This window comes from Pagrus major, chromosome 20 (genome assembly GCF_040436345.1).
Source record: "Pagrus major chromosome 20, Pma_NU_1.0".
Taxonomy (NCBI): domain Eukaryota; kingdom Metazoa; phylum Chordata; class Actinopteri; order Spariformes; family Sparidae; genus Pagrus; species Pagrus major.
The window spans coordinates 18,724,669-18,737,275 of NC_133234.1; positions in this window are offsets into that span (position 1 = coordinate 18,724,669).

Sequence of the window (12,607 nt, forward strand, 5' to 3'; positions counted from 1 at the left end):
CAATGGAAGCCAATAAACAGAGGCACTCTGCCTCTCCTGACCTTCACTTCTGGTTCAGATCGGGGCGATAAAGCAGGCGCAACCTCAATAAAACCCATACAATGGAGTAAAATAAATAGATATTAAATTAAAGCAGAGGCAATACTGGCTGAACTGCCGCAGGAATTCGAGAACAAAAGCTTCTTTGTGGAGTTTAATATTGTCTACAATCACCGCCTCGTGATACATTCCCAATCATTTCCATCTCTTGCCTTGACGTATCAACACATATAATCATCTTGTATTGGAACTTGCAAATGACTCGTGTGTGTGTGCAGCCACGTTTATATATTAAATGTGCTTCGTGCTCCTAGTTTGGCCTTTTCGGTCGGAGTTAATATCGAATTCATAATCTGTCTCATCTCTGACTGTCCACCGAGGAGGAGTTTGTGGTGTCATGAGTGCATGTTTGTCTCGCATAAAACTTTATCCTGACTATATATGATGCTCTTTTAGGCATTAGGCTCACTATATACTCAGAAAGAAGTATTTCACAGCCAACTTTACGTTTGTAAAGGCTCCGATTTTTATTTCTCTCTTGTGACTCTCTCTCGCTTTGCTTATGCTCTGGTTAGGTTTAGGCACAAAACCCACTTGGTTATGGTTCAGAAAACATCATGCTATGGCTTACAACACCTGGTTTTGTTTGCCACAAACACAGCTGGAGATAGTCCAACTTCCTGTTAAATATATCCAGTTTTGGTCTCCACAAAAACAGCTGGAAATGTCCCCAGTTCTTCTTAAAAACACCTGATTTTGTCACAACAAATACAGCTGGAAATATCTTGAGATCTTCTTTAAAACACCCAGGTTTGACACCACAAACACAGCTGGAAATGTCCCCAGTTCTTCTTAAAAACACCTGATTTTGTCACCACAAACACGGCTGGAAATGTCTCGAGGTCTCTTTAAAAACATCTGGTTTTGTCACCTCAAACACGGCTGAAGATAGCCTGACCTCCCATTAAAAATATCTGGTTTTGGTCACCGCAAACAGGGCTGGAAATTGTCCTGACTTCTCCGCAAAAATATCCAGTGGTTTCACAGTTAAAAATGCTGAAAAAACTGACTCGAACACATGTAGGCCTAATTTGAACAGGTAATGGCATGATAAACACCCTATGCCATATACAAACTTGGACGCATCTGTGGTTTGCAGAAACATTGACTGATAACATTAGTCTCTATCTTGGTGAGTGTTTACAGAGGAATTAGCTACAGCTTATTTTGGTATCATTATACATATGGCTTCTGTAAGACCCATGTTGTTGTCTTCGGCCTTTTGTCGTGGACTGATACACAGGCCCTCTTCAGGTCCACTGCCCGCTTCAAGTGTCTCTTGAAGCTTTGCTACCTTTGTCAGTGTTAATGTCATTTTCACCTAATGCACCTGAAGAGCTCCAGGAGGAGTCGCTGAGAGCTAAAATGAGAGCTAAAATGTAGTTAGGCTTCAGAGTTCATTATGGGGGGCTTAGCTGTCATTGTATAGACGGCTAAGTGACCCCAGCAGAAAGAAACAAGCATAATCTGGAGAATGATAGCGGTATGAATTTCATGTATTTGTCAGAATCAAGCAGACGATATTCAGTTTCTAGTACTGTAAAAAAAAAAAAAAAAAAAGATCAGAACAGAACAGAACAGAAAAAAAGATCATACATTTTCGCGCTGACGATATTTCCATTTTCAATCTTTCAAATCAAATATCTCATTTGCAGAAGTAATGGCTACATGACACCGCTGACGCTCCGCTCACTAATTTTTGCTCGTTTCCTCTGAATTATTAATGCGAGAGATTCTCCATATGCTCTCAGAGTATTCTTGTCCATTCGTCTCGGAGAGAATTAGCATGTTACAGTGAAGAGTATAAAGAGCTTAACTGCCCCAATCAAACCAGGTGATTTAAATCCTGTCTAATCAAGATGTTTAATAGGGGTTGCAGCTGGATGACCTGAAGTAAATGGTCTGAAAATGTTCCTGGGTCTCAATCACCTGTATAATTAGGATCATTACAACTGAAAAAAGCATGGGTGCTAAAAAAAAAAAAGGTTCCAAAATAAGACTGTAAAATGAGGTGAAATAACCCTTTTGGGGCTGTTTTGTGCTTAATTGCTGATTGCAAAATCACTAACAAAACAGACAACTAATAACCCATCTGATATAATAAACCCAGTTAAACCTGAGCTCAAACATGAAGCGTGAAAGTGTGAAAAACAGTTTTGGTATCGACCCTGGAGAGCCTTCTTTGTCACCGGCCTGCCTCCGTAATTAGTTATGCCATATGAAGAGGTAATTTGTATGCTAAAGTTTAATTGTTCAATTATCACTGGATGTGTGAGAGGAGGCCTTGATGCCATTTCATCATGTTGGAAAATAGTGTTGAACCCCTCGTGCCACATATTCTAATAGTTGGCAATTACAGAGAGAGCCCTCTAACTAAGTTGATTGATGCAGGCCGGCCGCCGGAGAAGCCTCTGTTACCTGCCTGCTGCAGTCGCTGGCGGTGAAGAGTTGGTCAGTTCAGCCTGCAGAGCTGAACCCCGCTCGGCTCTCAAAGCTGCTGACAGACAGCGTAAACAGCAACTGTATAAGTACTGAGGAGGACAACATGTTAAAACAACATTATTTACAAAGTAAACAAGGGAAGACTAGTTGAACATTCAGGAACTCCCTTATGTTTCCTCTCACTATGAACAGAAGGAGAAATGAGTTCACGATGAACAATGATCGTCAGCATCTTTCTTGCTGTTCTGGAACATTTTTATGTTTTTATTGTTACTCTAAAAAAATCCATACTGAAATGTAATGTATGACATATATGCTCCTATATCAAGATGCTGCCTTATGTGTTACCTATAAATCAATATATGATTATTAAATACATATAGCCCCTGGATATATGGAGATATAAGTTTATAACATACAGTATATGAAAATTTGTGTATGTACATATATTAAAAGAATATATATTGTAGCCTGTTGGGAGTAGGTCAGTGGAGTTTCCCAGCATGTTTTCAGACAATGTTTGAGGTCATAAACCAAAGTAAACTGTATTTAAATGTGTTCAAAATCACCATGAAATGTTACCTGTTGTGCACAAGCATGATCAATGTTGATGCTCTTCATAAATGTTGCTCATGGATTCGATTACCGTAGTGGTAAAAGACATTTTCACACCATGAGTTAAGTCATTCCCACGGTTAATGAGTCTCCAGCTGTATAAATTGAATTATATATTGAAACTAAAGATGTTAATAGTAAAATTAAACACTCATTTCTTTCTACTTAATTTGCCACTACAAGAAAACCAAACCTGGTACAGTATAATACATTTTCATGTATATGTCTTCTATGTGAATATGTGTAGTTTGTATATTACTCATGTATGCAAATATGTAAATAATTATATAAATATGTAAATAATTATATATGTGACTTAGAAAGGCACCTTGTATTCAAAGCGTCAGAAAAATGGAGGAAGCTGCATAAAAGTAGCTTACACAATTTTTTTTCTTTGTCACTGAAAGTTTTACAGAAGAGTAAACGTTAGCAGTAAGCAATGTTTACTCTACATAAAAGAGAGATAATATTTGGCTTTTCATCAATAGAGTATGTTTGATGTAAAAAGACTCTACAGGAAGAAATAAAAGTGTGTCTCTGACCATGAGCTGAGTGTTGGAGGTATGTAACAACGACATTTATCATGGAATTACAGCTCCACACTCATTTACTGATGATCTGGGTTGATTATGGTCCATTTGATGCTTTTCAGGGACCCAGATGGAGACAAAAAAGTGACCCTTCAGTCTCACACAGCAGCTTTTCAAGATTCTCATTGGTGCTCTAAATTGGACCATGTGTGTGCAATTTGTAATTAATCTGCAAGAGAAAAGGTGGACTCTATTAAAGGCTGCTCCGTCCTCAACGACCACAACAACAGAGGATGTTTTTTATGCTAAAATCCCTCCCTGAGGAGATGACATAGACCTAATCACAGAAAGTAACAAGTCGAAACATTAAAGTTATAAAGTTCCGGGTCAACGTGTTTTTCTTTATTATCAGCAGAAAAAAAACGTTTCGTAGATGTTGCCTCGATGAACATGAATTTGTTTTCTAGTTCACCAACTGCTTTAGGATTGAGAGTTACATAAGGCTGTTTCATTTTCATTTGGGTGATGAAACACTGCGAACATTCCCCTTCACTTGAACAACATGTGGCAGCCCCTTTGATGAGTGATTTGTAAAACTTGAGGTACAACAACAGGTATCTTCAGCTCTTCCCAAACACAAAATGCCCCTTTCATGTTCCTCCAACTTGGTACTCACAATCTGAAACAAGGGTGCAATTGTGGTTGTCACCAAACAATGACATTTTTTCTTTCTTTCACCCTCTAAATTCCCCATATCATCTCTACACAGATGAGCAATTTGTCTGTCATGAGGTCTGGGGCATCGGCCCACTCCGGGCCTATTTCACTGACAACACCGTTATTAGCGGTAAGCCGAGCCAGTGGCAAATGAATCTGCCTACTGTTCAGGAGGCCAGGGCTCTTTTCAGCGATTAATTTGATAAATATATTAATTATGAATCTGGATGACAGTACAATCAGATTGTCAGGCTTCCAGACTTGGCCTTTGTGATAAGTCGGCTTTGAGATTGGGGCTCCTCGGGTTTCAGGAGCTGTCATCCCCGGGGCTCAGCCTCTTATCAGCGCCTGACCCATTCACTCGGTAATTTCCTGTGTGTTGTAATTAAATGGAGGCTTTCTGATTGCAAGTGACTCTCTTTAAGAGGCGCTTCTTGGGTTTCAGGTGAAAGGGGTGTTCAATGGACTGGCTGTCTCCCCTGCCCTCTGCAGGACTCAATAAGCACTGAGTGTCCTATTTATACAGCAGTTCATGCACCTTTAATTCATCTGGTTCAATGTGAAGATCCTTTTCTTTTTCCAGTCTCCACCAGAGCTGCAGCTCCTGATTATTTTCATTATTTATTGATCTGCTGACTATTTTTTAAGTTAATCAATCAATCATTTAGTCCATAAAATAGTGAAAAAATAGTTTTAACTTAACTAGGATACGTTTTTCTTGTTAGACAATATGAAAAGTATGTGATTCATGTTATTGCTTCTTGATGCTTTGGCAATATAGTTGCTGTGACGATCATGCCAATAAAGCAAATTCGAACTGAATTGTATTGAAAAGTTAAATCTTTGAAAAATAAACATGTATTTCAGCATATCTTAGTATTTGCTTTAATCACAGCGTGCACTGGATGGATGCATGGACTCCACAAGTTTTTGCAAAATCTGATGACTCATATTATCCCGGCATGACTTGACAGTATTCTGCGTGTGATCTGTGATGAAGTTGCTTTTCTGTCTCTCGCTGAGCTAAGCTTTTGTTTTTTTCTGTTTTGGATACAACAGCTCCAGTTTCCACAAAGCGTTGCAGAGTGACATGCACTGCCCCCTTAGAAACTCTGAGTCTAGTCATGATTTGATGCTTAGAAAGGCCCTCTTTGCACAGAATAACCATTCGACTGAGATTTTCAATGTGGTTTCAGACTTTTGGACCTCACTGTAAATCAGACAAAAGCAGGAAATCTCCACATTTGAGAGGCTGAAAACGACATTTTCTGCCATTTTTTGCAATAAAAATCACTTATTAATAATAATAATCAATTATTAGAATAGTTGGCTACTATTTTTCTGTCGATCGACCCACAGAAGGACAAACAACAGCAATAAATCACCAAATATCTGGACAAACAAATTTGTTTATTGGCCCTCAGTTTAACTCACGTCACTCCAACCACAAGACAGGTAACAAATCAGCTATATAAAATTGATTTTTTTGAAAGAGTACCTGAATGATGGTCTGTCTGTTGGTACTTTTGGCAGCTGCCCGAAAGTTTAAGAAATCCTCTGCTGGCTGCTGACAGTTGATTATGGACATTTACTGTAGGTGGTGACTCTGCCCGTCCATCTCTGCCTGGATACTGTTACAGAACTGGCAGAGGGACATCCTGAGCCTGGCGAGAGGCCTGCAGCTGTAGTCCTCGCTCAGCGTAGTCAGATAAATGGCAACAAGGCCGTGGAAGTTAAAAAGTAAAGAGGCTAGAGGTGCCTCAGAAGCGAGTACAGAGAAGCCTGGACTGAAAAATGATACACTTCTTGTTGCTGCTAGAAATAAATAAAATGCGTATTGTGAAAGGTGACAAACATTTTTTTAATAGAAGTAGTAAATGTGTTTCATTTCGCATTTTTCAAAGTTGCACTGTGAACTCCAGGTCCAAGACGACAAAGAAGCAAATGCTGGATCAATAAATTGTTCATCACTGCTTTGCAACCTGCAGGGAACAGCAGTGTTAACTGATGGTTCTGTAATAAAGGGAGTGATGATGGAGGTAAAACTCTGATATTGCCAGAGCGAACTTTTAACTCTGCTTCACCTTTATAAAGAAAGAAAGAAAAAAAGAATCTACAGTGGCCCTGAAGGTCAAAACACAAAATCATTTCACAAAACACAACAATATTTCACAAAACACAACATTACAGACAACACAACGACATTTCAAATTCCGGAAAAGGTGGCACAACTTTTTTGTTGCCGTGGATCTAACAATTAAAATCTGGATACTTGGGCATTTGTGAAATGTTGTTGTGTTTTCTGTAATGTTGTTGTGTTTTGACCTTCAGGGCCACCGTAGCATTCTCCCAGAATCCAAGAATTTTCTCCCGGATTTACATTTTTTTGAGAACTTGATAATCCATATCTTATCTTTGGTAAAAAAGTTACTCTTTCGATGGACAACTCAAATTTACACACATTACCTGCATTTGGTAATTTCCTATTTTAACTCACCAGGACTGAAACCCTTCTTCTCTGGGGCGGAAATCCAATGAAAGCTTGAATTAACTCAGCTGCGCTGCCTCTGAAGGCACAAAAGGTTTCCCTGCCGCCCTCTTTCACTTCCCCTCTCTGGTATCACCAAGGCCTATAATTAAAATCACGTTTTTTTCATAATGGCCGGTGAGCGCCATTAATTCAGAGAGTAGTGCCATTATGGAGGTTGCGCCTCCCAGGGTAGCACTGGGGAAGAGGTGGGGCAGTGGCTTTTCAACATTAATGGCCCCCGTGTGTGCTGGCTATTAATCTCAACAAGGAGTGAAGTGGCTTCATCCCAGCTGCAGGAGCAGGACAAGGCCTCCCAAAAACGCTGCAGGGATTAAGTGGAGTTTTGTCTTGGGCTCTTTACTTTGACCTGTGACATTTAAACAGGTTCCAACAGTGGACTCTTTTACTTTCCAGTACTTTGTCCATAAAATCAGGAATATTGTTCTATTTGAATCACTTTTTAGCATGAGCAGCTTTTTGTTGAGGAACCAGTGAATTTGTGCAAGACAGAAATTAATACAACACGTTTTTGTGGAATAATAATAAAAAAAACAACACCTTTGGTAATAAATAGCTTGTCAAACTGCCTGATCCGTAGATTACACCTTGCTTATGCTCAGAGGTGTCAAACAATTTGCATATCTATGACATGCAATTTACAAATGCCACTCAACATGACAAGGAGTATAAATAACATGGAAAGTGACAAAGTAGATAAACTCAGCACTGACCTTGCTTTGCCACAAGGAGGAACCACTGATTAAATTTTGTTGCAGTCATACTTCATCGCTCCCTCATGGGGTAACAGCCCAACAGAGGCTTTGAGTCTGTTTGTGATACTGCAGTGTTTCACTAGATGGCAGGAGAGCATGATTTAATGACTGTGCTTGTGTCATCATGGCAGTGAACTTCCAAGATAATCTCTTTTGTGAGCCAACCACCTGAACAAACAGGAGAATCACAGCTTTTGCTTTTCAGTCGTTACTAAGCTGAGAAGCAGGTTTCTACATGAAACATGATTTATAACCAAGGTTATGAAAAGTCATATTGTTCGGTGATAAATCCCAAATGTTTGTGTAACGATATCAAGCTCTGTCAAGTTCCCTCAGAGACGTAGTGGAGCGTTTCCTCACGTTTTCATCTGCAGGGCCTCACTGAAAGAAACCTGAATGATGTATTAATGGTTACATCACCGCGTGAGAGCTGCATGCTGGAGAGCAAGGGGACGCCGGAGGTTAATTACAGTCTCCTTCCAGGCTACACAGAGCGTCTCCATGCAAACAGGGGGGGAAAAATAAAACAAATTACACTCTCACATTCATGTAATCATGCTGATATGAAATTAATTTTCTATAGCCTTAAATCTGCTGTCATCCCCCTTGTTGCATCCCATTCATGCTGGCTACGTTAAGCCAGAAATAAAAGAATAATTACGCATTAGTATTTCTAATTAAGGTTGCCCTCAAAGGTGAATGGAACTCTGATGAATTTTTTTTTAAAGGATTTATTAAATAAGTGTGAAATCAAATTAGGGGAGCAAATTAATCCTTTCAGTGAATTAGATCAGTGAATGAGAAAATTGACTTTTCAACACAAAGCAGGGGTTAAGAAGGTGGGACTGGTATAAAGCACAGGCGCACTGCAGGCTGATGGATGGCAAGAGCTCCTTTTTTAGCAGGAAGTGTCCACATGGGCCACTTTCACATGTAGGTGAGAACAAAGCATCAATAAAAAATTCCAGAGGAGTGACTCTCAATGTCATCACCGTGGCTCCTCAGTACACGTGGTGTTTATTGCTAGATGCTCCAGCACCTGATTTATCCTCTTCGTGACAAACTGTCCGACGATGCTGCCGCCTCCCGTCACTGTATTTTCCAGGCATTCCTACAATGCACTTTGAATATCTGTTTAGTTTTTGTCGAGCAATGATGCTCAGCTGTGTGCTTCCCAAAAAACATCACATTTTCCTTAGAGCACCTGTTGCACACTTGGACAGAAAGAGGATCCAGGCGTGCATGAGTTTAATGTTTCTTTACTGTTTCTTCTCTCTTAAGGTACAGGTGCACAAACACACACAGACATGTTAACCTGGTGACTCACTTCCTACTCGGTCCACACTGTGACGCATGCACGCAACTACGTCATACCCCACGGGGACCCCTTTAGCTGTCCTCCGTGCCTGTCTGAGGGTTAGGGTTAGGGTTAGGGTTACATAATGGCAATAGTATGATCAAATAATATGAAATGAAAATAGGGGGTGTCCATTAATATGCATAACATTACTGTGGGTCCCACACGTCAAAGAGTGGCAATATACACTCTTTGGTATATACATAAAACTGATACTATTTGAGAATCATGATGATAAAGATGTAAATTTTGCTTAAAGGCTTATACTGCATGTGTATTTAGCTTGATACAACCAAGGATGTCGGTTCTCAACCCGGGGGTCGGGACCCCCAAGCAGGTCGTGAGTCAACTTCAAGGGGTTTCATAGGTTGGAAAAAAAAACAAAATAAGCAATTATTCCGATTATCAATACTGAATCCGATAATTGGCCAGATGGAGAATGATAGACCAAAATAATTTCAAAGAACTTTTTTAAAAAAATTTTTTTTACATTTATTTGACTTGAAATCATTTTTAAAAAATTCTTATTAACTATTCTCTTCTTTATATTTCTTATAATTTCTCTAATGTAACCCTAATTTCCCCCTCGGGGATGAAATATATGTTCAATTCACTTTTACTTGTACTTTTATTACTTAAGTACATTTACTATCAAATACTTTAAGACTTTTACTCGAGTACTATTAGTATGGGTCACTTTCACTTTTTCCCAAAGTTATATTATTAATTTTCTACTCTCCATTGATAATTTATCCTTATTAAGTATCCTTACATATTACGAGGCCTGTTGGTGGTGTGTGTGTGGTGTATTGTTGCTGTGTTAACTGATTTCATGGAGTTCATTGCATAATTTTCTGCTCAGTCAGTATTATTGTAAAGTAGTATTCTCTGTCCACAGGTATAGAGCAGAGTATTTTATTGTGGTTCCTTCCTTCCTGTGGTTTTTGTATTTTGTTTGTTGTTTTTGTAAACTTTGTAACGGCGTGGCCGGGCCTCCTTCAAAAAATAGATTTTAATCTCAAGGGTATTTCTTGTTAAATAAAAGTTAAATAAAATTAAAATAAATGTAAAAAAATGGTAACATCTCCTTGTGCTGTCTCACTGAGATGCTCTACCCATCTGTATGCCTGCAGGGCATTGCCCTGTTACAGCAATACTAAATTTTATGGATCTTTTGGATGCCTGCCTAAAGTGTCTATGAAGCAGGTTTCAGTTTATTGGTTCCTAGCTTTAGGGGGTCAAACGGTTCATATTGGCAAATACTGATTACATTTCCGGGGTCACAAAAATAATTTACTCTTCAAGGTGGAATTCCAGCTATTACATAATGTTACTGATCTACAAAGGAAGGTAGAAAAGGTCAAAGTTTAAGTCCACTGCTTTAGGCTTGATATCTTAATGGCTCTCAAACTGGACTGATTATTTGTCAGATCTGCTCTTTGAAGTCTCACTTCAAATCGATCACTTGATGTCAGACAGCAGACACAACGGGTCTATTATAAAACAGGATTGCTTTTACCTTCGGATTAAAGCAAGATGATGTGTCTGAATCACAAACTAATTGAACTTGTGTCAAAAAGAAAGATTTAAATCCACACTCCAGCATGGAGGGATGCAATCAAGCTGCAACTGCAGAAAAGATACACCGTTTGCATTTCAATGCGTAGAAGCCTTGTCAAAATAAAATCCCCTGCTGTATCTTTATCTGGGTGTTACTGAACCGTTTGGATTCAGCAAGTCTGACACTTGGTGCTTTGGGGGAGAATTGCTAATAAGAGGATCAATACATTGCAAATTGTTTGCCTCGGTGTTTGATGTAGCACCAGCTTCAAAGAACAGCTGATAATGACACTGTGAACTCATCTGTGAAATAAAGAGATGAAAGACAGACAGTCTCACATTTCAGTTGCCATACGACCTGGATTGACACATTCAAGGGTGAATGTGCAACAACATCTGTCTCTTATTTTTTAATGTGGTGAAAATCCCACTGGTATCAACCTCACTCGCACTTTCTCTTGGCCAAAGATGCAGCTCATTTCAGCACTCTTTTGTAAGGTTCAACAGTTTCACATAATTATACTATTAATCAAACTCCATCTACTGGAAGCTGGACAGTAAATATTTGCAGAAAACTGTCCAGCTACAGATAATAATTGCAGCTCAGTGTTATATGGCCCAAACATTAACACGAAGGCTAAGAGCAATCCGTCAGCACCGTCTGTAGAACAGTATCACCGTGTAACACTAAAATCCTTCTGTACCTGTGACAGTTGCTATTTGCAGCCTTGAGCATGTTGTCACACACCTTCCCGGATCCTTATGGACAATAAGCTTGTACTCTGTAGTCCAGCGCCTGTATTAACAGTGTTCTGATTATAAATTGCTGATGGCGAGCTCCCGCCTCGGTGCTGGGTTTCCTCCACGTCACCACAGGCAATGTGAGAAGACAGGGGCTTCAGATTGTTCTGGAGGGCTTTGGTGGTGCACGGGTCAGCCAGGCATACAGATGGAGCGCGTGGAAGAAAGCCTCTTATCTAACATACACAGCACTCAGAGTGTTATGTTATTACATTATTGGATTATTGTTTCTGATCCATTAAGATAATTTTAATGTTGAAGCTGGTCGAGGCGGAGTAAATTTTAAGTCCCTCTGGATTGTGATGCATCGACCATTATAGAATTATAATGTATGAAATATGTCTTGTAAAGTCTTTATCTGTAATGTAACACGTAACTACGACTGTCACATAAATTTAGTGTAATAACATTTTATTTTAAAGTGATGTAAAGTGGAAATACTAAATGCTAATATACATGTGAGCATGACATGACCTGTATCGTACAACTGTTGATATGATACGTATGAAATTTGAACGTATCCGTTGTTTTGCAGAAGCGTGATGCTGTCATTTCAGTCTGGTGACTGGGCCTTGCTTTAGATTAAGGAAACAGACATGAGAGTGGTATCACAATCTTTTCATCTAACTCTCGACATGACAACAAATCTGTGTATTTCAATCAGCGGAAACAAGTGATTGATAAGTAAAGATAGTTTAGATAATACCTGATAATTAAGTCCAGACAGTGGTTGTGGTGGTGGTTGATGACTCTGCAGATACTGATGGGGAGGTGGAGGGCGCACATAACAGCAGCATGAGCACACTAAAGGCAGAGAGATTGTTGAACTTTTCATGCAGCTCAAGCTCAATTTTTTTCTCCTATGATATCAATAAAAGTGTTGGAAATCTACTACTGGTTTCACAAAATGATCCACCGATCCAGCGACTGTATCTCTCATTAACATATGTCCAAGCTGTCATAACAAACTCTGTTCAGTATCAGATGGGTGGATGTGGTGATGACTAAGCCAAGCGGTAACAGGAAGCTGGCATCTCAGAATTATTGTTAGCAGTGTCAACACCTTCCTTTCGCTTCGCTCCCTTCACTTGCAGGTTGGCATTTCACTCTGTTTGTATAAAGCTCCTCGTCTGAGTAAGTCTCCCTCTTGTCTTCACCTATGAGACCTTCATGAGCCACAAGT